This window comes from Accipiter gentilis, chromosome 13 (assembly GCF_929443795.1).
Source record: "Accipiter gentilis chromosome 13, bAccGen1.1, whole genome shotgun sequence".
Classification (NCBI taxonomy): domain Eukaryota; kingdom Metazoa; phylum Chordata; class Aves; order Accipitriformes; family Accipitridae; genus Astur; species Astur gentilis.
In genome coordinates, this window is record NC_064892.1 from 15,838,218 (window position 1) to 15,859,285 (window position 21,068).

Here is a 21,068-nt window from a genome sequence, read left to right on the forward strand (position 1 = left end):
ACACTGGCTATTAAACAGCCATTTCTCACAAGTGGCAGTCAAAAGAGGAAAGAAAGGCCTCGTATTTCCGACATTGCCAGAGAATACCTTAACCCTGGCTCCCATCTTCTGCAGGCCTTCAGGAGAACAGATGCACTAAGGTAACCAGCTCCAGGAGTTGTTTCATAGCTGTGTCCCCAGATACCAGTAGGCGTTTCTTTGCAAGCTCAAAGTAGGTGTTTCAGAAATAGTGCCTAAACCGCACTATCTCATAACTATTTCCTAATAGCCAGCTAAGTTTTTCCACTCTGTATCAACTTCTGTGGATCTGCTTTCTGCACTTTCTCTCCTCGTGGTTTAATTTCACTACAGGCAAGACACTGATTCCTCTAATCTAATGTCAGTAGTCTGAAAGATGAATGTGTAATCTAAACTAGCCCTCTAGGCTCCCTCTACAGTAAGTGGAGGGGAATTGGTATTTCCAGACAGTGCCACGTCCCTTACCACAACAGCCCCATCTAAAATGCTGGGTTGAATCCACTTTTAAAAAGAACTTCTAAAAGAAACAAGGTAAAATGAAATTGTGAAATATGGTACCAGTCAGAAAAGTTTCCCAGTTTCTACTCTACAACACTGAGACATTTTGGATGGTTTTACCTAAATTGTCAACACCGAGTAGGTATAAATCAGTCAGTCAGTTCCTGTGACTGTAGAAGCTGAATACATTATCTTCCAACTTGAGGCTATATAAGGTTTTCCAGTCCCAAACAATGAATATTAGAAATGGCAAGCGCCTGTGCAACTCAGAGCCAAGCACTGACAATGTTTGAAGTCAAGCTAAAAATACAGCCCCTGTCCAGATCCCAAACAAGGCAGGCAACAACTGCAGATGGTTACAGGGGATACAGTGGTAGGGATGCACAAACACACGCACAAGATACAACGTTATACCACTGCTGCTTTCTCACGCTGCCTGCTACCTCCATTCAGTCCATTTCCTGGAAATTCTTACAAATATTTAGTTATTTTACATTCATTCTGAAAGATGTTTTATCATGTTGGTAAATCTACATCAGACAGGGCTTGGCTGCCTGGTTTCCAGGTTTGTGTCATGTACTCATTAACTCAAACGGCTTTTCAGCAGTCCCTGTTCAGTAAAGCAGTGCCAGGTCAGACTTCTGTTATAACACCTGTATTCACACATTCTTAGCACATTGCAAAATTTTCCCCAAAATCCAGAGTCATCAGTTCAGCCATTCCCCAGCGCTGTGCAAGACAGCCTCCTACTTTGAATTCCTGTTCTCTGCAGGAGCAGGAGGAAGGAGACTTCAGTGCCCAGCGGTCAGTGTTGGGAAATCCCTTCTGTAATTTTGGAGCAGGTCCATCTTTCTTCAACTGATCTTGTTTCTTTATACAGACTAAACCAAAATTTGCTTAACCTCTTATTGACAAACCTTTAGTGTTAGATTTCCATGGCCTCCCCGTCTAGTTTAGCATTTATTCACCCTTCATGTCAAAAAGGCTTTTTGTCGAAATCTCCTCCACTCCAGTTTAATGAAATTATTTCTTGTCCCTATGGACCTGAAAAGCAGATGATTCTCCTCCTTTCGGAGGTTAAATTTAAATGCTATGATCGCTCTGCCCCCTTCCATTGCATCTTGTTATGTTATGCTGGGAGTCAGCAAATAGCTTTGGTAAGTACAAACTGTCACAAGTATTAAAGGTAGAAGCACCGTTCAGCTTTTAAAGAAGTCCCACGTGTGGCGTTGTGCTGTGGGATGTTTTGAGGAATTGTTGCAAGCGTCTGTGTATTAACTTGATCATTCTCTGGGTACCTTGACTTTCAGCTGGGAACTACCAGGCTTCTACTGCTTTTCAGTCAGTGTCCTAACTGGTGCTGTAGGACAGCAGCAATACAGCCCAATTCTACCCAAAGTGTATTGGGACCCCAGCCTGTTAAGGAATGCTTTTGCACAACTTTGCAAGCAGTACCCAAGTGCTGTAGCACTGGTGGGAATTCACGTGGCCTGCACAGAAACAGGGAATTTGTCACACGGAGTTAACACGAAAAACTTAGACAAAAACTCGAGCTTGAAAAGTGAAAAGACAAACTTATTGTGTGTAGCCTGGTGGAGGCCATAAGGTCAGAAAATGTCTGGTTGTACTGGTGCATGGCTTGCTTTTTATAATCTAAAAAAAAAAAAAAAAAAAAAAAAGTAGCAGGGCTCCTTCAAAGCCCAGGAGGATGGTGGTGGGTAGGATATTTTCCCTGCTGATGTTGATACACTTCCTGGCACTGCACCCTGCAATTTAATTTACTGTGAAACTGCACCTTAAAGTGTCAGTCTATCCCTGAATAAAGATTAGGGGATATGGTTTTGTAGAAGAACCAAACGTTTCTTTCTTTCTTTCTTTTTTTCTTCCTTTCTTTTTTTCTTCTTAGTATTGAATGCAGAGAGGAAAAGGCAGGCAGATGCATGTCATAAATAAACCCAAAGTGAACAAAGAACAGATCTCCTGAGGAACTTGCTGTCTCAGTACTTGGAGCACAAAGAAATGAAGTAAGCACGGCCCTTCATAGAGGAAGTCCTTCACTTCCTCAAGAAGTTTGAACATGCCGAGAAAGCAAAACAATTTCACAAGGCCAAAGTATATGGGCTTCTAATCCCATGAGAGTGGTATATGCTCTGTTGCAAATCCAGAGTCAACAGAGCTTTCCTTTACCACAGGCACAGCACAGTTAAACCTTGGGTCTAATACCGATAAGGTTGTTATCACTTAGGAATTCTTTTAGAAAGTGTCAGGTTTTTCTTTGCAGGATTAAAGCAGAGATTAGAAAAAATTATCTCGCTCTCTTCTTTTCTCTCCCTTAGCTAATTCAATGGATCATAATATAGACGGATCTTAACGTGATTCAGACCTGGGGAGCAACAACAGCATGAGCACAAGGAAAACTCGTAAACACTTTAAAGCACTGTCTGCTTTAAAAACTCTTATCCGTGGTAGTCCACGTACTGCAAAACCCCCATAAAACAGCAGGAAAAACTATGCAGAACTCACCATCCATTGCAAAGAAAGGTGGGTAGGATCTGCTCTATTTACTCTGCGTCAAGCACAATTGTTTTATTTCCCTTTCGGCAAATCCCCTACAGAAAGACCTGCAGGCGGGCGCGGCGTTAGGGCGGCGGAGCAGAGCCAGGCCTCCCCCTGCTCCTTGGGCTGCTGCCGCTCGGCGCGGGGGCTGCGCGCCGGGGGCTGCACGCGGGGCAGCGGGGCGACGGGGAGACGACAGCTGGGGCGGGAGGGAGGGGGAACCGCTCCCAGCAGCACAGCTCTGGCCGCAAATATTTACTGATAAGCGCTGCCGGAGCGATGCTGGTCGAGGGACGCAAGCAAGGAGGGATCTGGGAGAAGGCGTCGTATCTTTTAGTAGTCCCAACCAATGTCACTGGGGAAAAAAACCAGAAAGACAAGATTTCATGGCCTAAAGATGAGCCACTGTACCTGGAAGATGTCTAGTTTTTCAGCGGTATCAGCGTGCCTGATAAAAGACACTGCCTCTCCCCACAGCCCTTGGTTCATATATATTTCCGGATGGGCATTCTTAGCTACTGCATTCCTAATCCAGCCTTTCAGAAAGCTGATGGGAAAATAAAAATTAAGAAGCCGCCGGTCACAAGCCAGAGGGAGATATAAATAAATAAAAAGACTGGAAAGCCATTAGAACCCTAGGAATCACACCAGTTGCAATTTTTGGTCTCAGACATATACCTGTTTTGACAGCTCTCAGCAGTGGCACGTGCTGAGGAGAAAAGGGAGGGAGGCAGTAGCCGGAGTTCCCAGCTCACCTGTGGCAATGTCACAGCAATTGCAAGAGACTGGGGTGCAGACGGAGCTGGATCCCACTTCCAGCTGCAGTGGAAGGTGGCCAGGAGGGACGGTAAGGGTGTAGGACGTCCAGTCCACAGCAGAGCCGTGACTCCTCGAGGTGTGAGGCTGGCCCCAGAACTACAGGCAGCGCCTGTCCTCGCACCGTATGTAGGGGCTCTGTTGTTATTTTCACTAGACCGTGCTCAGGCTCGTCACCAGCTCCCACTTTGGGTCTTTTCCTTCTCTCACCCTCCCTCTGCATCCGTTTCCGTGCTCCTCCGCATCTCCCTGCCCCGCCAGCAGCCCCTGCCCAGCTCTGCTCTTGTCCCTCTGTCTCCTCCTGGGCATGACCTGCCCAGAGCCCCGATAGCTCCTGCTCCACACAGCCGAGACAAGAGCTGCCGGGCCCATCCAGAGCTCCTTCCCCACCAGCATGGCAGCAAACTGTCCCCCAGGGACCGCTGTTGTCGCCGGGTGCAGGGAAGGACACTTTCCTCTCTGCAGGGGACGGCTCCTCCGAGCCCCAGCCCCAGCTCCGGCTCGCCCTCCCTATGCCCCACCAGTACTGGAAGGCTGCAGCCAGCAAAGGCAGACTCGTTGGCTGAAAACATATTAGACCATGGACGCCTACTTCCAACAGGACATTTTTTTCCCTACCTACGCAACCCAAATTTTCTCACAAGGGGTCTCTTGCGTCGCCGTGAGTGAGGAGCGGTGTGCTGCAGCGGGGAGCAGAAGTGGGAGACCACGGAGAACGATTCATCCCTCTGAGCAACACAAGAGGCAGGAAGATGGCCCAGTTTTGTAATGTGCCCAAGGAGAAACTCAGGAACCGTAGCTTTCTGAAAAATCACACCTATAGCTCTGTGACCCCTTTTTTCCCTTATTCGAAATCCTGTATCATCTTTTTCCCCATACACACGGATGTCTTCTTATGTTTTGTCCCAGCTGAAACAACAGTATTTGCCCTATAAACGCCACAGAGAAAAGCTACAGATGCTATTTATGCTTAGAGCATGTGGGTTTTTTTCTTCCAGTAGAATTTAAATCTTTTTCTGCAATTAGCTTCCAAAGGGTTAACTTAGGATGATTTTTTTAAAAAAATACAATAAAAGCTTACAGCTCCTGAGATAGTATCAGCCCATTAAACATAGGTAAGAGTATGAGAGGGAAAGAGAAGGGAACAGATATTATATATGTAAGGAAAATTAAAACTCAGGATGTTGGGCGTGGGGGGAATGTGCTTTGAAGTACAAAAGATCCATTGTTAATGTGGGACAAAACCTCCCCAGTATGGGACAGAGATAAAAAGGAGGGAGTTTCTAACAGATCAAGGTCAACCAAGATATATGAATAACATAAATGCTATTAATCTCGTACAGCATGAATCAGAGAATTGCAGCAGGGTATAGCTGTGTGGCGGAGTTCATGGCATGAGTGTTTTATGCCACTTTGTATTAGATAATGAGCGTATTCATCACAGACTCCTACACATCATCCAAACTGGCAGAGAAGGAGCTTTAAGGAGCTTGAGAGAACAAATCAAAGAGCTGGATCTAAAGCTCAGAAAGGTAATAGGGATGTTCAAATACTGCCCCAAGTTTAGATATTTGCAAGCATCCATACAATCTGACTCTGCAGGAAATAGCGTGAGAAAGCAGCTCTTAGTTGGACAGCTTGCTGCTTATTATTTATGATGCTGCCTCTGTCATAACAGCCGATTTTACCAATTAGAAAAGATGTAGAGCAATACAGGAAAAGACTGCACCAGAAAAAGTCTCTCTTTCTTGCCTTCTTTTTTTTTTTTTTTTTTTTTTTTCTTTTAATTCTCATGGCTGCAAATTCAGAGACACAAAGAGAATCAATTTTCATCTTGGAGGGCTTAATCTAAACATTGTTGGGAAGCAAGAGACTGAGCCATACTGGAGTCAAAAAGTACATAACCAGATGTAATTCTGATTTCACATGTTGCATTTCCACACATTTTAGTCTCCTGAAATTCCAGAGACACATGTGTTCCACAGGAGAAGCTTAAGGGATAATTTATCTTGGGGAGGAAGGAAATGAAAATGTATACATGTGTGTATATAATTTCGACAACAATCTGCAACCAGATTGTTTGCAGTGGTTTGCACTTCCATTTATTTATTCCAAACAAACATATTAACTCAATGACATGGATCTATGTAGCATGGTTTTCCTGATTGTTATGCTTTTCAGATTTTTGAAAGAAAGCTGAAATACAGTTGGGACCAAATTAAAATTCCAGAACCGACTAATTCCTTCTCCCTGAGGTTAGCAGGGTTTTCTCAGCATGAACCTAGACTTGCATTCAATTCTACATTTTGGTGCCATGTAATCAATGGAAAAGGGCAAGCCCCATAATGGGGCCAGCTCTCCACAATGAGCACACCCAAACTTAAAAAAAGAGATTTTGAAAGAGGGGCTGGTTGGTTGTAACCCAGTAGCATCTAGAGGCTACACTGCATTTGGAGCTATTCTGCAATACTCTGTCTATGCATATACATACATGTATAAATACGTACTCTGTGTGTGTGTACATATACACTACATATGCATGCATATGTGTATTGTACATATACATACATGCAATACGTACTATAAACTGCTTCCCCACCTGATCTTTAGGAGATATATTGTTTGAGCTTAGTGAAGAGAAGTTGGAGCAGGAGGGGGGGGAAATAAAAAGAGAAGGGCGGGCTGGAATGGTTCAAGGTAAAGCACCCCTCAGCAAACATCTGAGAACTGTTCAAAGGCAACACCAGTACTATGAGCATGAAAAATACCATCACTTGTCCAGCTAACTTACAACATGGGCTTGAGCGGGACGGGAAGAGCAATGGGAGATCAAAGGAAAAGCAGCAGATTTGTTTAAAAACTGTCAGCACAATCATCAGTTTGTGTAGGGAAAATCAGGTGAAAGCACGGAGCAAGATTCAGACCACCAAATTCTCCTTGTGGTTACCCGTATCCAAGTAGCCAAAGGATCCCAAAAGCCGGCATCGGCCAGCAGCACCGAAGCCTGAAGATCCTTTGGTCTGTCCCCCAGTGCCTCCCTGGTGAGCCTGGGAGTTTCCAGAGCCCCTCGTCTTGAGCCCACTCCTCTCTGGGAAGAGGCACCTGTCTTCCACACAGGCTCTGCAAGCTCTTGCTTCGTGTCCTGCAGACCTTATCTACATTGCTGAATACAACAGGCCTGGGATGGCTAAATGCTCTTCCTCTTAAAATAGGTGCTTGCTGCATCCAGGGTCCCTTCTGGGAGTTGCTCTGGTGTCCTGCGTAGACGATGTCTCTGGAGAAGGCGTTCCAGCCTTCCCCTACAAGTCGACCTAGAGAGCCCAACGGTGCAGAGACGTACCCGGCCACCGGACCGCCCTGCCGCCAGCGCCTGCCACCGCACCGCATGGGGACAGGCCGTCAGGAGTGGGAGTCAGAGGAGGAGGAGGAGGAGGAGTCGGAGGAGTCGGGGGCAGAGGAACCCCAACCCTCCAGGCTCATCGTCAGGACACTAAGCTGAGAGGGGGGAATCAGGAATATCAGACCGTGCTTCCACAATTTTCTAGCCAACGAGTGTCTTAGATAAGGCCCATTCCCAGTCTCCTTCCCCTCCCTGAAAACTGCTGGCTACCCCAGGCAGGTACCCTCAAGCAGCCATTGCTCATGCAGAGCTGGGCTGCCCTAGTGAGGGGAAACCGAGGCAGCCTCTATTTCTGTAGGAGGGAAGGAACCACTGTGAAAGGAGGCACAAGAAACGGTGCATTCCCACGAAAACCTGAAGTGGGTCAGAGCATCTTCTTTCCAGCTATAGAGAATTAAAATAGGAATGCTTCACTTGTGACAGCAGCCCCACAAAACTGGGAAGGCTGCGGGAGATGCTTCAACCTTCTCTCCTGCCCTGCCATACAGACGCTCAGCCAGGGCATAAGAACGAACAAAAAACCTGGTAATATTCAGTCTCATAGTTACGGAGTTGTGAATGTAACATTTGGGGTTTTTTTCAATGTAATTGCTACATTCCGTTTATTCAGATGTGTGAGACCAAAAAAACCCACCCCTCTCAGAGGCTTTTACCTCATAGTTAAATACAGTGGTGAAGCAGTTAACATGCTTATGTATCACCGCGTTGGCATGGGGTTTTTATCTTTTATTGGCACCATCTTATCCCCGGAGACAATAGGAGATTGTTCTCGCTGCGTGTAAAAAAATCTTGTTCTGGCAAGTATGGTTTTCCCAGTCAACAAATTTAAAATCCTTGGTAAGGGAGATGTACGCCGTGTTGGGACCGGCCTGCTAAGCATCTTCTCGTGGCTGCAATCGCTTCGCCATTAACTGCTCCCGGGGCTGCTGCAGCACGGAGCCCACGCCTGCTGTCAAACGAGGTGGAGGAGAGAGAGCGCCAAACCCGCAACCCTTACTACACTGTTACTACAAAGACAGGGGGGAAAAAGCCGGCTGATCTTCTCCAGACATAACCTATAGCGTAACTGTTAGAAACTACATGGCGAGAAGAAAATAAGTGTGCTTAGAAGCCCTTTCGTTTGCTAAAAAAACCCAAATCCATATGAAAACAAATGCTCTGATTCTGTCCTATGTGTGCTTTGTGTGCCCCAATATAAAAGATGTAGAGGATTTCCTTTTTAATTTGTATCTTCCTGGTTGTATAAATAGTGCAATACATAATTACAGCAGTCAGAGGCATTACGGATAAGAAGGTATTTACATCAGAGATGTACATACAAGATTATATGTGCATGGTAAATTTTTATCTCCATCTTTAAATAAATATTATGCTACATCCACACCCGAAGCCTTGGAAGAAAGCTGTTTTAGTGTAAATAACTAACTTCCTGGCCAACTGTTTAATTATTTGATGACTTGTTGCTGAGAAATTCAGATTCTGTACTGTCAAATACACCTTACAAATTTTGATTAGACAGATAATGCACACTGGATTCATCCAGACATTGTAGTTTATTTGTAGTCAAACCACGGTGTTTGGCTGGCCTAGTATTGCAGTTGTTCCCATTTGCAGGGGCTAGAAAGTGATTTGGTTGCTACCAGGTTTGCCAGCAATAAGAAATACAGGCATGAGCAATGGCAGCCTCTGTTGTATATTTCATGAGTGCCCACGGTTCAACCCTTCTGCAAAACGTGCTTCGGATCTCAGATTACATTGAAAAATAAAGTCTCTAGCAGTTGGAGCTGCTGTCAGCTTTCAAAATGTTTACTGAGTGTACGGCGGTGCAACAGCGATTATAAACCCAACCAAACCCCCAGGCTCCACGGTGATATGAACCGCCTAGAAGGTCATAGCTGAACTGCGATCCTATAGCCATGACTATTTTCCAGATGCAATGAAATTCATCATCTTGCGGCAGACGGAAAATGAAAAGCTATCTCCCTGCCCTGCAGGGATCAACCTGCAGCTGCATTTCCCTCTCTGCCTTTTCTCTGCAAGGCCCAGCTAGCTATAGATGTGTCAATAAATTCTTTGGGTTTTTTCATTTTACTTAAGCCTTGGAAGTAAACCACTGAAAAAATTAAAAGGCATTTTTTTCCAAAGCAAAACGGGACTTGAAAAGAGGTGTCCTCATTGACATTTAACTAATCTGTTTCAGGGCAAACAAAATGTTCAAACAGCTGCACTCTGGTATCATTTGCAAAATGCAGGCAGTAGTGCTGTTATTCAACAGCCCGCATGCAGGATTTGGGAGATACTGGTCCCACTTCTGTCTTTCCCTACTGGGATGAGAAATCCTCAGCAGCCATCTCTCAGGAGAGGATCCTGCCCGCCCCGACAAAGCAGCCCTGCTCTGCCAAGCTCTCCTCCTGGAGCTGTTCCACCCCTTTGTATAAAGTAATTACTTAAATATACATTGAACAAAGAGAGAGGGAAATGACTTTGAGGCCTACCAGTTAGGGCACTCTACTGGGAGGTAAAGCAAACCAGTGAATAATTCATTAATGATGTTGTTATTTCAGTGACCCAATAAATTTCTATTGGGGAAGAAAAAAGTCATCATCAGGGATTGCGAAAATAACCCCCAGACACCTTGTTACTTGGGGGCACTGTTTTGGGGAGGGTAGGGGGTAATTGTCATAGTTAAATGGATACAAATTACAAAATCCCCTGCGCAGGTGAAATGAGAATTGAAGCCTCCCCAGGCAAGTGCTCTAGTGACAAAATTTTTTGACAAAATGGGAAGTGGAGTTTGTTTCAGAGACTTAAAAAGGCTCACAAAATAATCGCAACTAAGGCTTTTGAGGAACTGAAGTCAGCCCAGATCTTTAATAAATTAATTAAACATTGGGCCTAACTGCAGAGTTCCTGAGCTAATTGTTTTAAAAGCATCCTCCCCGCTTTATTTGGAAGCTCTGGATGCCCGTGACAGGGTACGTCTGGGTCCTGTCGATGTCTGGCATGGCTCCTTTGCTTGCTGACACCACAGCTCATGAAGACTGGAGGTGCCAGCTGGGCAGATAGACCACCCGAGAGCAACTTAGATGCCACAAAAATCAAAAAGAAACTCACGCATTTCCAGATATGTAAGAAAAGGAAGAAGACCAAGATACTTAATGGTACCACGTTACAGGCCCCAAGTCTTGCTGAAGAAGGAGCTCGAAAACGCAGCTTAATGAACCAAGTGTCATCAGGGGTAATGACCATGTCTGTCAAGGAACTTTACACCCATAATATTTTCAGCTTCAAACCATAGTAAAGCAAAGGGAGGCCGGCTGGCCACAAAAGGTAAGCTATGGCAACAAAAAGCACGCTGCTGGAGGATTTAGACGTTCCTGCTGCAGAAGGAGGTGACACACTGCCCTGAGGAGAGCTCCCTGTCCCACCTCCTCCTGGCCATGGAGAAGTGTCCCTCTGCCTTCCAGAGCCTGAAAACTTTGCCATCTGTTCTCACTTGAGGAAAATTCTCATTTTATCTTTTCCATTTGTTTTAAGCTGGTTTTAAACAGGAGAGGCTCAAAATACAGGCTGTGCAATAGCATATGATACAGTTAATTTCTCTCGCCATCTAATGTTAACAACATATGGAGGCTGGCCTGAGCTGCCAAGGACATAAATCTATCCTTGCCTCCTGGTTCATTCACTGAATCTCCACTTTTTATTACTGCACATTCCTCCACAGGACTTCACCAAAACACCTGGTGGGGACCTTCCAGAGGAATGAATCTCACTGCACAGAAGAGACTCCTCTTCCACCCACTCCCACCCCCCCCCCCCCAAAAACCCCCATCTCACATCAATCTCCTTTCCCCCAAATCCAGATTCCCATTTCCATTGATAAAGCACATTCCATTAATACAGTTATTTCAGGTTTACAGTGTTATACAAACATCTACAACACACTGGGTGCTTCTTTAACATTGTTTGCTTTGTGGGTGACTTCAGAGCTCCTGACGGCAAGGGCCATTAGCATCAGCTAGAGCCAAACCGATGGCAGGCAGGTATTGTGCAAGCTTCCCTGCCATTTTGCCAGCTGACCTCGCTCCTGACCCCAGTGCGCTGCTATACCCTTCCCATGCCAAACTATGCAGCGGTTTTGAGATGCACACAAATAAACTATCAGGCTTTTTCCAACACGCTGAACTAACCGATGTTTGAATTCAAGTTTCGGGATGAAGAGGATTACACAGACCTTGAACTGTATCGCAGCCAAAATCTGGCATTTCAAGGCCACTTGTTCAAATGGGTATCACTCTTGTACCCTTTATTAGTTACTGTAGAGAGAGAAACAACAGGTGTAATATTGGGAAGCAAATTGTAATGACAATTTTTTACAGAGTTGCAAATGGGCCTACAGGGCAGCTCACTGGAAAACCACTGGAACAGGGAGGGACCCTGCAGACTTGAAATGGGCATTTTTCTTTCATTTTTCAAGTACAACGTCAAGACAAATGTGGGTGTTCTTGTTCTTCTCCCCGCATACAGCATTAAACTATGTATTTTTAGGTACCATACACATGAAAGATGGACTCTGCTTGCAATCAACACGTGCATCTGGTCTGTCACGAAGCCTGTATGTGAACGCTAAAATGCAACAAAGTCCGAGATGCGAAACCCACACCTGCCTCAGGTCAAACCAGATGTTAATCAATGCTTGATTATCATCCCCTCTACATATCCTGTGTCTTTACAGCATATGTAATGTACACATTTCATTTTACTCTGGCAGTATGAATATCTTTTGAGTCTATCAGAGATGGAAGACTAAGCTGTCATCAGGACAGCCTATAAACTCCTTTCTCGTAAAGCAGAAGTTAAGTAACTACAGCTTACTGGTGATGTTTTCCGTAAAAAGTCGTAGCTAACTGTCCGCACGAAAAATTCTGACCAGAGGTCTCCTTAGAAGTTAACTCAAGAATATTTTCATTAAAAACACCTGACTGCATAACCTTGAACAATAGTTCTCTTTTTCAGTATTTACTGAAGTATCATATGATGAACTGGATTATTCATTAGAAACTTGTTTTGCCACATTGTCTTGCATAGTATGAAGTCACCTGGGTTTCAAAGAACGTGCAGTGTTACATCTTAACTTTACCGTTTTCAGTCACTTTTGTTTATCATTTTGACCCAGGTTTGGGGCTTCCTCCCCCTCCCCCAGTTCTAGTTCTTAATTCCCTTTTCAGGAATCCATTAAGCCCAAAGAATACCAACTTGCAATCAATATTATTTCAGGGAAGCGTCTTGTCTTCGTATGGAGAAACTGAGCCAGAGTTTCCTGCGTTTGGAGAAACCCCCGACCCTTGGGGAGGCCGGCGGCAGCAGCAGGAGCGAGCGCGCCAGATCCAAACCCAGCGCTTTTTGGGTGCTCGGGCGCACCACACGTTTCAAAAAGCAGTGAAGGAAAGGACGCCGGATGCTGCAAACGCTATTTTATCGCTATGTCAACAACAGCGCGGGCCTCAGTGTTTAGCAAGAGCTGTTTGCTTTAGGCCTGAGAAGGCTCTCGTCAGCCAGGGCAGACCGAACACGCCACCAGTTTCGCCACGAGGTGCCTATTTTTGTGGGTGTGTTGATACGGCGAGGTGCAGAAATGCTGCGTCCAGCCGCCATATGTCACGCTGGTGAGTTTGGGTCAAGCTCTGGCTGCCCCGGTCAGGTCCCACGGAGAGGGAGCGGGAGGGGAAGGGGGGCGGCCGCGGCGCAGAGAGCACGAGGAGCTGCCTCCCACCCACGCTACCCGCCGGTGTGGAAAGGAGTCTCGCAAATAGGTCACTCATTAAAAGTTTATATAGCTGAATTCAGGAACCTTCCTCTCTGTGGAACAAGTTTATATAGCTGAATTCAGGAACCTTCCTCTCTGTGGAACAATGGTAAATGAAAGAAGAAAAAAAAAAAAAAAAAAAAAAAAGAAATAAAAAAGAAAAAAGGTTTTTATTGAGCCTTCTGGGTGGGCACAACCAGCGGGCCTGAACGTGAAGCCTGGGTGAAGCACTGCCTTCCAGATACCCATCCAGCCCCTCAGACAGCAACCGTTTATCATTTACCCTTGTGTCAACAGCTTTGCAATCCTTTCTGTACCTCTTTACAGAAACCCAAAGGAGGGAAACTTGACTACAATATTAAATGAGTCACATTTGCTGTGTTTTCTTTTTTAAGCAAAAACACTAATTGAGATTTTTTTATTTTTTTTTTTTAATCAGACTAAACCCCAGTGCTACAAAAAGAGACCTCTCTTCTTAACTCCCCCTCTCTTCACAAGCAAGGGGACCACTTACAAACGCAAAGCGAAGATTATGTGCTAACGTTGGCACGATTTGAGGCCTTACAGCTTGTGAAACTCTTCAAAACGTGGTCTCTCTGGCTGGGCAGGGTGAGTGCATTCGGTAACACTCCTTCCTTTCATAGTTGTTCGAACCCAGGGATATTTTCAGAGCTCGCTGCAACTCCCTTCCTTTGTACGGAAACCAGCCCGCCAGAAGATGGGACGCGGAGCAGAGCTGGGAGCAGGGACACACAGCACTCCTATGCTGCACAGGATGAAAATTAAATATTAACGTGCACTTTCTGCTGCCTGCCTGCAAGTCACACAGTCACAGCATTTTAACTTGTATAGTGGTGGCGAAGGCAGGTTTGAGCTTTGAAGTGGTGGTAGACCCTCCTGTTCCCCAGTAGCCGCAAGTAAATGCTCCTCGAGTCCTTCATTTTATTGCACTACACTTCGGATCACTTCTCATTTCTTATAATAGACTAAAATGTTCAGGCTTAACCTTCCAATTCACAAGAAAATCCTGCTTAGTTTGGAGCAACTGAATCAGTTTCCCCGGAGCTGGGAGAGGGAATCTACACAACTTCTTGAACAGTATAGAGGTTTCTTCCAGGGTTTTATCTGACTGAGCTTGCAGCTAAGTAAATTTGTGGCATCATGAAAACACGTTTTAAGGTTATGCCCACGTTGCTCAATGAAGGAGCCAGGGATTGAACGCAAGCACCAGAGCCCCGACCTTCTGCACTGCTTAGCTGTTAGGTCACTCTCTGGCACTATTTTGGACTGCTCTAGCTAAGCTCTCTCCCCATGACTGAACTTGGATGCAGTTCTGGCAAGAAATTCCAGAGGAGGCTCCCAACAGGCAGCATGGCTAAGACTGCATCAGGATTGAATCTCTTTCCTCTGCTACTGTCTCAGTCCTCCAAACACTATCTCAGCTGCCTTGGAACCACTGAGCAATCCAAAATATTCCAGACCATCTGCTTCATGCTAGAAAAGCACGAGTCTGAAAAGCTGCAACATAGGCCACATTTCAGGTATTTTGAACTAAAACATAAATGCAAAATAATACTCTGTCTTAGGATCCGACAGCAGCCAAGGCCACGTATATGCAGTGCGGATGCAGCCAGCCTGCTGCAGGTCTGCTGGATCGCAGCAGTGTGGACGTAAGTCACTCTGCACCATTGGCCTGGGGGCCAAGGATCCCTTTCTGCAGCCGAGTCATTTAGCAGTGTGCCAAGAGTCCCAGGCTGCCTCTGAAAATTGATTTAATTCATGACAGTGCAAGTCCCTAAGCCCTACCTAGAAAGCATTGTCTAGCTGCTGAGCAGCACTCCAGCAGCAGGTTTGTTATTCTACATGACAAGCTGCTAAGTAAGACTTGAAACTGGTAGAGCTCTTACTTTTCGCAGGGGGAGAATTCAAGAATCAAATGGGGCTGTACGTCTCAGAGCACTTGGGTGACCTCTTGAAATCTCAAAATTACTAAAGTGGCAGTTAATCCCAAAATAACAGCTACAAATACCGTTCATAAACTAGGTAAACAAGCTGGGGAACAGGACAAATTTTGACTAGCAGCTAGCTGCATGGCACTCTTAACACGTCTTGCCAGCTCCATCGTGAAAACACACAGCCACCCCAAGCCATACCAAAAAGGAGCCTGGCCACGGAAACCGGTTTCTCTGGTCTTCGTAAAGAACTTAGCCACTCTAATCACAACAAATACCAAAACGCTGGGGAAAGGAGTCCCGCAGCTCAATGGCATCTCTTGTGAAAAAAATTCGACACTGCGTACTTGCTTCATTATGTCCCCTCAGCTCTTGGATGAGAAGGGAGCGAACAGCTGATCCTTATTTACTTGTGAAACAAAGTGTGTAGGAAAACAGGATTCCACAAAGCCCAAACCATTCCATTCGAAACACCACAGACTGAAGTCCATTGCCAAATACGAGGCAGGATCCTGGGGGAACCCAGGGGACTGGCAACTCTGGAAGTTGCGGTATCCTCAGCCACAGGACAGATGTCCCCAAAGAGCGGAAACACTGGAAGCTGGGGCAAATTGCTCAACTGAATTTCAAAGAAAGAAAAGCAATTTTCCTATAAAAGAGGAGCTCTTCAGCAAGCTCCAGTGTGACCAAAAGCTATTGTTTTCTTAAGAACCTGCAGGGCACATTTTTTAAAAGGTACTGAAAGGTGCAGCCTGCAGTCCAAATACTTTTCAACACTGATTCAGTGGACTTCATTTTGGACATATGGCTTTGGGTGGAAAAAAGCACCATTTGCAGATGCATCTCCTGATCTGACTACAGAGTAATCCTTGGTGACTAGCTTAGACTAGATGACTAAACTTTTAGGCAAATGAAATTAGATGACATGAGTCCTGCTGCAAGCGATCCAGCTATTTACACCTACAGTTAGTCTGACATGGGAACCACAGGAGAATACCCAGGTGCCACGTATGGAGGAAGAGGCCTCGTGGAAGTGACAATTTTGGGAACAAGTAAGAGAATGCACAGCATCCAGTGCTCTGAGCGCTAAGATGCTTAAACCAGCTGGCAGGAAACAGTGGAAGACCCACCATCCCTCTTCAGTGTTGGAAACGCGGGCAATTCATTAGAGATTGGGCAGTCTTCCTCTCAAACTGCTTTCTCCCCTTTGTCACTTGACAGCTGAGCAGTTTGCAGGGCTGCTCAGTAACCCAGCGACCCAGGTTACATCCCTCCTCATGCCAGGATTTGCCAGCCAAGAGACAGGTCGGAGCTCTGGGGTGCTGTGGAAGGAGCCACTGAGCACATCCCTCACTGAAATTCAGTCAGTGATGATGCCGAATGCAGATAACTAAGCACTGGGACAAGTCACCCGGGGAGCACGGGGAATCGTTGGGGTCAGGGGTTTTCAAGACCCAGCTGACAAAGTCTTAAGCGTTGCTGTCCGAATTCAGCGCTGGCCTGCTTTGAACAGGACCTTGCAGCAGTTTACCTTCTGTGGTCCCCTCCTACCCAAATGACTGATTCTGCAGTGAGCGTGGAAACCAGCGGTCCAAAGGAAAGCAGGCAAGAGGCTACCCAACCCTTCAAACTAGCTATAGCACTCAGATAGCAGCTGGGATATTCAGGGAAGGAAATTTTTGTTTATGCTAAGCATAGAAATAATCCTAAGAGCAGGAGCTCGGCTTCAACCTGTTGTATACCCAAGCAATACACCTAAAACTGGGTTCATAAAGGAACTTACATGTTAAATGCATCAGCCTCATACTCATTTCTCACTACACGAAAAAAGAGCTAGTTAACAGGGATACTCAAGATGTGCTGAAGAGCGTGATGCTCAGACTGGCCCAAAAGGCATATGCCTGAGCCTGACTAAGTTTGTTTTACCCGAGTTAAAATCAGCCATGTCAGATCCAGGCTGGCTCCCTATTGACATTTCTGCACAATATTTCCCAGTAGTCCAGATGCTAGAGAGACAGCCTAGGACAGCTCTGCATGCAGCTAGCTCAGTTCCAAAGGACTTACTAGCTCAGGATCTGGGATGTAGGGTGGCTGTGATAACCTTCCCAAACTCAAACCTAAATCAAGGCTCATAGCGGTATAGCTGCTATGACTAAACTGATGAGCGCAGAGCTGACAGCCAAACAAGACCAGTGCAGGTGTCAGCCCGTGGCATTCGCTCATTCATCACACAGATAAGCTGCCTCTGGATAGCTGAGAGTTAACCGTATGGTATTTCTCATTTGAAGGGCAAAACAATTCTGTACTAATCAGGAGCACAAATACTACCGGATTGCATTTTATGCATTTCTCAAGCCCCAAAGCTGGATTAAATCACACACACTAGCTGTTTAATCACTTTTGTAACACACAGATGCTGTGTAATTAGAAGCTCTAAAAAAGATGAGGAGCAGGACTGTGCTAAACACTACACAAGCATTAACACAGGCCTCAAAAAACAGAACAGAAAAAACCCAAGGAAATAAAGATGCAAAAATCACCATTATCACTGCAATTTACAGTTTAGGGCTGAGATGCAGAATAAATGCTCTGCTAAAATTTCCAAAGCAAACCAAAAGCAAACCTCACTAGATTTTTATTTTTTTTTTAAATATACACCATCTTTTGTCTTGATAACAGAACAGAAATGTATACTACATGCACATAAAATACAGTAGGTCACTTTATAGGCATCGACCACAGAGATCAAATTCTGTATGTAGTACTTTTACAGCCCAAGTATCATCATGAGAAAGGCTTTATAAAATCCACAGGGAAATAACAAACTTACAAAAAACGCTCTGTGATAATATTTACTGGCAGCACACACAGGAATCACCAAGTTCATAGAATGGTTTGGGTTGGAAGGGACCTTTAAAGATCATCTAGTCCAACCGCCCTGCAGCGAGCAGGGACATCTTCAACTAGATCAGGTTGCTCAGAGCCCCGTCCAACCTGACCTTGAACGTTTCCAGGGATGGGGCATCTACCTACCACCTCTTTGGGCAACCTGTGCCAGTGGTTCGCCACTCGCATTGCAAAAAATTCTGCCTTATACCTAGTCTAAATCTATCCTTTTTTCATTTAAAACCATTACCCCTTGTCCTATCACGGCAGGCCCTGCTAAAATGTTTGTCCCCATCTTTCTCACAGGCCCCCTTTAAGTACTGAAAGGCTGCAATAAGGTCTCCCCAGAGCATTCTCTTCTCCAGGCTGGACAACCCCAACTCTCTCAGCCTTTCCTCATAGGAGAGGTGTTCCATCTCTCTGATCATTTTGTGGCCCTCCTCTGGACTCGCCCCAACAGGTCCATGTTCTTCTTATGTTGGGGACCCTGAGGCTTGATCCCCACTTCAAGGACCCCTTGAGGTGGGGTCTCACAAGAGTGGAGTAGAGGGGGAGGATCACATCCCTCGATCCACTGGCCACGCTTCTTTTGATGCAGCCCAGGATATGGTTGGCTTTCTGGGTTGCAAATGCACGTTGCCAGGTCACGATGAGCTTCTTGTCAACCAACACCCCCAAGTCCTTCTCAGGGCTGCTCTCAATCCGTTCTCTGCCTGGCCTGTATTTGTGCTTGGGATTTCCCTGACCCATGTGCAGGACCTTCCACAGTTATTTGATTTTTTTGAAAGCAAAAAGCAAATGAAGAAGAAATTATCTTCCCATATTCTAAAATTATTCATTTTTATACTACAGAATCAACAAAGCTGAAGGATCTTCTTGCATCATGCATCATTCCAGAGAATTCCAGGCAAGAATTATGCATCTTGCATTACACATACTTGTCAAGTTAACATATATAATCCAGTCTTAAGAACTGTACTCACTTCACAACATCCCATTGGAGAGTCTGATCACAGAGGTAAAAAGAAAACCCCAACACCTTACCAAAGACATTTCTCTGAAAACGGCAAGTACACAAAATTTTAAGTTAGCTATAATCATAGGACAGACACCTTCTTCTACTTACAAAATCATTAATTGTCTTTGTAGGGATTTTATAACATGGATTATATGTACGCTAACTGTGGGAAGACTAAATACAAATTCAATTGTAAGAGCATAATTGGAAGGACACTTTCTTCTGCTGCGTTTTCATTAACGCTGATGTTTTGCATGTTTTGCAAGGCAAGACTTTGCAGAACTAAAGTTGCTTTTGCATGGCAGCCATGATGAAAGTTGAAAAGCTGAAAGACTGATATTGGGGGGGGGGGGGAGGGGGGGGGGGGGTTTGCTTTCTTTCTTGGGTGTGCATTCTTGATTAATTTGATTCTTAAATTCTTGATAACTCATTGCTCTTGAAACCTCCCTAAGTAATTTTCATGTTCACAGTTCAAAGAATCACCCTCTAAGAACAAACAAACTAAGTGACTCAGCCATTGAGAACTGCAACATTCACCCTTTAGCTGTCTACAGGCCCCAAAGGAAAAAAAAATCCATACAAATTAAAGGTAAAAAAATCAAAGTCAGAAGCAAGTAAAAAAAACACTCCAACATGAACAATTTAACACAGTACTTGAAATTTTTCATTCACTGAAATATGTATTATATTAGACACTATTACTAAGAACTATCAGTGTTCCAGGCTATGTTCCTCCTACAGCTGTTGCTGTTAGTGGATAGATAACATTTATAGTAAGCAGCAGTTTCTCTTAAGAAGTGCAAATTTTATGAGTAAAATTCCTCAGAAGCCAGTCACAAATCTTAGTGACCCCTTTGTACCAGGCAGTTATACAGAGGTCTAGTCAAGATCAGGAGCAAGTATTCATGAATGCATTGCGTCCATCTAAGAGATTTTAAAAAAAAACATGCTGGGAGGGAACATATCCTTTTTCCATCCTAAACTGAACCTCATGGAGCTACCACACGAAGCAAAATGGTGAGAAAGCTGCCCAGCATCACAAAATTTAGGTACACAAAGTGGCTGGTCAACTGGGGAGGAAGGGGGCGAGGACTGCACTCAAGTGTGCTCCCACCATCTTGCCAGAAACACCTTGCTACGTCAGCTGTTGCAAACCCAGAGTTAAAGGTCCAAGCACTCCTCTCCTTGTTTCTCTTGCTCCCTTCACGGTGAATCTCTGCTTAATATGCAGCAATCTCAGCTTCAACCTGTGACGGATCTGGAGCACACTTGTGTAGCAGCACTCACCATCCTTATGAAGGAGGAATCAGGCAGAGCCAAGCCATATGTTACCCGCCAAGTCCAACACATCACGTCAGCTTTCAGTCAGAATTCAGAAATATTTAAGTCTCCTGAAAGCATACTTTTAAAGTGTTTTAACCACAGGATTATGCCGTCAGTGTTTCTTGCATTTAACATATGCCCATGTTATGATCAACATCAGCAAAACTGGAATAAGTGTTACAAGTTTCCTACCAAAAAAAACAACAAAACAAAACAAAAAAAAAACACCAAAACTTTGACTCCTCAGGGAAAAAAATAGCAGCACTTGAAAATCCAAAGTTGACTAACACTACAACTGATGGCCGACAATTATTTACAATAGAAATTCCCGGTTCTGCTTAACCAGTGTCAGACTATCATGAAAGTAACAGCTTTTAAGTGGAATCTGAGTCACATTTCAGGTAGAAATAGTATCAAGGCTTATCAATGTAATCTGCAGAAATGATTTCCATTGTTCTGTGTATACAGAGAAGTGAACTAATAGGGCTGTCTTCAGAAGTTCCTTGTTCCAAGAGGTAAAGTTGATCCATCAAAAACAACTCATCATCCTTTAAGACAAAAATCCATATGAAAACTTCCTATGAAAGTTGCAAGAGACCCTGTCAAATTAATTCATTAATTAGAAGTCAGAGACTCTAAGAGCAGACCAGCTAAGGAATAGTCCTGCAGGTGCTCGTGCTACCAATTAGCCAACGACTGGCACTGGCTTTATTCCAGTAACGCTTCCACCAGTAAGACCTGCAGACTTTGCTCAAACACCTGGTCACTACTAATGGAAAAAATGCACCTAAGGCT